At 47.2% G+C, this 5,842-nt stretch overlaps 1 long non-coding RNA gene across 1 annotated transcript; it reads right to left on the bottom strand.

The window, feature by feature from the left end:
- Window positions 1-428: 428 nt before the first annotated feature.
- Window positions 429-5,489, bottom strand: LOC140692729 (uncharacterized). The gene is made up of 3 exons (XR_012068297.1): window positions 5,341-5,489; window positions 2,063-2,135; window positions 429-687 (listed from the first exon to the last, which is right to left on the bottom strand). It is a non-coding gene; the product is annotated as an uncharacterized lncRNA (long non-coding RNA).
- Window positions 5,490-5,842: the final 353 nt, after the last annotated feature.

Genomic DNA, 5,842 nt, shown 5'->3' with positions numbered 1-5,842 from the left:
AAAAAGGCCCATGGGACGCTAGTGTGTAGAATCACATTTACCTTAGGAATCTCTCGTTGGAGGCAGCCCCTCCCCCAACACTGACAAGATGCAGCCGCCATTGGGGATGGCAGTTACCGGTTGGATTCCAGGTGGAATGTTGGTGTGTACCGCGAGGCTTGTTGTGGCTGGTGGATCCTAGGTAACCGGGCAGAGTTCTGTGGGTGGATCAGTGTGATGGAGGGGCTGCCGCCCTCTGTGGAGCTTGCCTTTGCTCTTTGGTCCGGGAAGCTGTGTCAGTTCGAGATACTGCTGCTGCCCAAAGACCTGAGTTCACGGGTCAGTTTCCAGAACCTGAAAGGGCAGACAGTGGAAGATCTGCCTGTCATCAGCTTACTGGTGAGGCTCCGAGGTACTTTCTGACTTGCCCAGTCCTGTTGAAGTCGACTTTATGGGAGACACGAAGAGAAGCAGGCCGAAAAGCTGGCTGCACGGATTGAGGAGAGATGCGAACACATTGATGAGAGATGTTCTGCTACAATGGAGAATACTGGCCTGGAGACAGCTGTAGAGGATACCAGGCTCGAAAGACATTCATGAGACATATTGAACCTCGCTGATCCTGGCAGGTACATACGGAGTGCCAACGTGGACTTGAGGAAGTTCCTCCATTCTCTGCTCCAAGAACGGGTCCAAGATCCCTGACGTCTAAAGAAAAGAGATGGCAGAGATGATCAAAACGCTCATATTCTTGGAAGAGGTCGTGAGAATCCACGCATCCCAAGGGGCATTTCCAAGCCATTCAGACCAAAATGCACCAAGCCCAGGTAAGCCTTTTCCCAGGTTGGGACCTACCTAGCAAGCACTTGCTCTTCCCTCCCCTACACTCAGGCATCCATTTGGAAGGATCAGTACCTGAGATGCAACGAAACCAGTATGAGAAGAGCAAGCCCCTCCTAGAATCAGAGTTCCTCCAGATTCACACTCTGTGAACAACAGTGAACTCCTTAGAGGTCAAATAGTCTCGACTGAAATAGATAGGAATTGAATACTTAGCTCCCACAAAGAACCGATGGCCTTCCGTTTGATTCAGCAAATGCTGGGTTTATGTCTTCTCTGGGGTGAAGGGAGTGTGGTAAGTGAGGGGAATCATTGACTGAACTTGAATATGTATTGGGCCTCAGGTTTTTAAGACAGTATAGGAAAATAGTATAAGTCAGATAGTGAACGGAATTGTAAAGTCGCCATTGACATTAAAGACACAGCTTATGTGGACCGTCTTACACTTGAGGCAAGCCCTCAGGGGCACTATATCATGGGGGTGCACACTTGGTTGCGTTCAATTGCTTTACCCAACATGAACGGATGATTAAGCGTTCTCATCGCTGATAGAATAACACCTGGTTCTCAGTAGTCGAGCATAGCTGCAGCAGGGTTCTAATAGCTGTACTTCCTCTAGCTGCTTTTGGATTCAAACCTAAATGTATATATTCGGTTTGTTTTCTCTTGTATTTTCCTAGAGAGGGATGTTACCCCTTGAAATGCCAAAATTGGCCAGTAGGTGTCATTGGGTGTAAAGGGCACCACATGCACAAGTGAATCCAAGCTTGGGGGTTATTTCATGTTTCCAGTAGGTATTTCATGGTTCCTGTTGGTTTCGGAGTCTTCAACAGTAAAGGGCTGACATGACCCCTTTAACAGTTTGGACTGCTAGTTTGCATTCTATCTGTCTAGGTGTTCCTTAGTGCTGGCAAAATGTTACCAAAATTGTCAAGTCTGGCTTCTAGGTCGATTTAGTATGTTTCAAAAATGAACTTCGTTTTCGTATAGCTCCCAAAACATGTAAATCAATTCCATTAAACTTATTCAAGGCTGCAAATGAGATATCAACACAATGTCAAAACTGGAGTCTTTGGACAATCCCTCCCACCACGGCTGTATAGAAACCAAGAGCTAAACAAAAATCACATTTCTGTGAAATGTATCTGGAAAGTGTTGATTCATCTATGCCCAGTTGGCAGAGAAGCTGTGCAACCTGCGCTCACTCGCTCCCGTGTACACAGCAATGGAAACATCCACTCACCCAGCCCTTGGCACAGGACACTTGCCGAAGACAGGTCTGTAACTTCCAAAGACAGGATGAGGCCTCAGAACACCTGGAAGCAGGAGAAGGCAAAGCAGGGAATGGAAACCAGTGCAGGGTCTGACCCCTGGTGATGGAGCAGCAAAGGTGAAACTCTCTTTAACTTGGACGCACACTCTCAAGTGGACAGGAGACATGGGATTGACAGTGATGCGCTGAGTGTTAGAAGAGTGCACCGCAGATGCTTGGCTGACAGAACTCAAAGAAACCAGCGCCAAATATCCCCACGGTTGATTCTGAGGCCAAGATCCGAGCTGCCAAATTTGAGGGAGCTGAGGCAGCGGTCAGTGAGGGATAGGGCTACGGATGACGGCACACGATGAGTCTCAGGGATCTCGAGTGCGTTGTGGGGTGTGGTGGGTCCTATCAAGAGAGCAAACCGACCTGTGACCCCAATGAGAAAGCAACCACACTGGCGCACGCGGTTGAGTTTATCGATATGTCCCATGACCACACCCAGTGCATCTGCAGGACCAGGGACCAATTTGGCATTTTGCCACTAGAGCACGTGTGGGGCTGAATCAGAGATATCGTGCATCTGGTCTGAGGGATCCAGGGGTCCTTGGGTTTGAAATCAGAATGAAAAGCCTTAGGATCTGCTACATTCATAACCTGGGCTGGGATTATGGTTTGGTTCGAGGCACAGTGTGCGCAACAGCTCTGTGGTTGCCTTCGTGCACCCGTGCCACAAGGATGAGAGGACAAGGAAGGGTGGTCCAAGTCCACAGCGTGAGAAGGGGAAGCATTTCCTTCAGCATTATCTCCCAAAAGCGGATGCTACCTTTTGGATGGCACCGGCACGGTACGGCACCGAGGACACCAAGGTCGGTCTGCGGGATCATTCCAGCAGGCCCTGATGGGTGACACCCATAGATATGCTTCCACTGGTGTTTCTGTAGACAGAGAAGCTCTGGGAAGAACTGGTTTCATTGGGACATTCCCGTGGCACTACAAAGCACAAGCGCACTCTCAGTTTGCTCCTTTGGAAACACTCCAAAGTGACATAGAGCAGAATGCAGAGCTGAGAACCTTTAGAAGCTTCATTTCCACAAGAGGAAGTGTCCTGTGTACTTTCAGAATTATGAGATAAGCGTAATCAACATGAGGTTATGCTAATCGAAATAGTATGGGGTGTTCATCACAACAAAGGCAACACCAGCAATTGGAGATATACCAGACAACACACACAGGAACAGGACATGGCATCAATGTCTAGGAGAAAGTGTCCTCACAGAAATCCCATGGAATTGCGTTGAGCCAAGTGTCTAAATTGTTCACTTAACCAAGCCCTAGAAGTCTGCATTAGATACCTGATATTACCTGACCAGTAGAGATGAAGAAGTACAGTAAAAGAAACAGGAAGTACCATTTTCAGTTCTAAAGAGATTGAAGGCCCAAAAGATAAGCTTTCAAACAACTAGACTGCAAAACGCCATCCAGAGCAAGTATTGAAAACGGAGATTACGGAAACCCTGAAGAACAACAGTGCCTCAGAATCACAGAAGGCAGAATACCAGAAAAGGGGCAGAGAAAGTCTCAAGACGAGCCAAATAATATCAGAAAACTCAATGGATGAGATAATATCAGGGCTAAAATTCAGTCCTAAGCAGACTAGATAATGCAGAGGGATGCGTGAATGACTGTGAAGACAGGGGAACAGAAATCCCTCGGTCAGAAGCAGACACAGGAAAGCAAGTGCAAACCAATGAAAACATTGATGTTGAATCCTGGGGTAAGAGAAGGCATGAAAGACTAGGATTCATAAGAGTCCCAGATGGACAAGCAAGAGATAAAGAAACAGAGAATGTCTGAAAATGTATCTGTCGAAAAATCAGACTGAAACTTGCTGAAAGCCAAGAAAGATTCATCTATGCGAATTCAGGAAGTACACAGCGCCCAAAGCAGGTGGAATCCCAATAGACCAACCAGCAGCTGTAGGATTCAAATCAACAAAGTTCATGAGCATCCCAGTGATTTAAAATGCGCCTGGAGGAAAGCAACATAGTCACAAGAGAACCTCCAGAGGGGTTTCAGCTGATATCTCGGCAGCAATATTACAGGACAGGGAGGAGTGCCAGGACATAGACCACATCCTGAATGGCCAAATGCTGCCATCTAGGGTAGCCTAGGTCACATGACCGCCATTTCTCATAACGGCAGAGCTAGAGAATTCCACAGAGCGGCCAATCTTAAAAGAATTCAGCAGTTCGAAACTTATCCTAAAAGACAGGTAGAGAATTCTCCCCTGAATAGAAAAGCAGCAAGATGAAATGGAAAGAAGAAAACCATTATTGGAAATGCAAGAAGAGTATGAGTGGCAAAGAAGAAGAAGGCAAGGAGGACATCAAAAGCCTCAAGATGGGAGAGGGAAGCAGGAAATCATAGGTGATTGGAAGCACTCTCTTAAGTGAATCAGCTTATATGACTCTCTGTTGGAAGCGAACGGAGCGATGCATGGCCTGACGTGTTTGCAAAACAAACGAGAAGCAGACCAACAAAGAATCAAGCCAACAAACAAGCAACAAAAGGGTACGGATGGCTGACATATACCAAGGGAACCATGATTATTCAAAAGAAAATACTCAAGGTGATGTCAAGGATCATTCAGCACGCATCGACCCAGTATGGCGGCTTACATGTACTCAGCACACTTGTATTCGGAAATCAGAGGCCTGCATTTATATTCGTAAATATTGATTCATAAAAGCATATCGTGACCTAACCCAAATGCCGATTTGGAATCAAATGGATTCCTGGCCGGTGATATAGACTTGCATGCCTTCCAACAGGAAGAATGAATGCCATATTCTACCCTACGTAGAGAAGAAATAGCATAAGCCTATAACAAAGACAAGTAGCTCTGCAAAAGTGTACTAAGAGCAAAAGAGACAGACAGTAAAGTGCACATTGGGGTTGGTTTCATTTCTAGGAATTTCAGCCCCCATGAAACCAATGGATCCATGTCCTGAGATTGCGGGCGTTTCAGCAGAAATCAAACGACGGGTATGAATTCCGGGTGTACGGATATCACAGGAACATAAGCTTCCTTTTGTGGGTCTCTGTGTTCTGTGAACTGTTAGAAAGTTGAAAGACGTGTGAAACCATTAACTGAAAACGGACACGCTTCCCTCCGTTGGTACTGTGCATACAGATCTGAACACAAGGAAAGAGGGAAGGAAAAAGGCCCATGGGACGCTAGTGCGTAGAATCACATTTACCTTAGGAATCTCTCGTTGGAGGCAGCCCCTCCCCCAACACTGACAAGATGCAGCCGCCATTGGGGATGGCAGTTACCGGTTGGATTCCAGGTGGAATGTTGGTGTGTACCGCGAGGCTTGTTGTGGCTGGTGGATCCTAGGTAACCAGGCAGAGTTCTGTGGGTGGATCAGTGTGATGGAGGGGCTGCCGCCCTCTGTGGAGCTTGCCTTTGCTCTTTGGTCCGGGAAGCTGTGTCAGTTCGAGATACTGCTGCTGCCCAAAGACCTGAGTTCACGGGTCAGTTTCCAGAACCTGAAAGGGCAGACAGTGGAAGATCTGCCTGTCATCAGCTTACTGGTGAGGCTCCGAGGTACTTTCTGACTTGCCCAGTCCTGTTGAAGTCGACTTTATGGGAGACACGAAGAGAAGCAGGCCGAAAAGCTGGCTGCACGGATTGAGGAGAGATGCGAACACATTGATGAGAGATGTTCTGCTACAATGGAGAATACTGGCCTGGAGACA

The sequence above is a fragment of the Vicugna pacos genome, unplaced genomic scaffold, assembly GCF_048564905.1.
Source record: "Vicugna pacos unplaced genomic scaffold, VicPac4 scaffold_16, whole genome shotgun sequence".
In the NCBI taxonomy this organism is placed as follows: domain Eukaryota; kingdom Metazoa; phylum Chordata; class Mammalia; order Artiodactyla; family Camelidae; genus Vicugna; species Vicugna pacos.
This window is presented reverse-complemented; position numbering and strand designations above follow the sequence as displayed.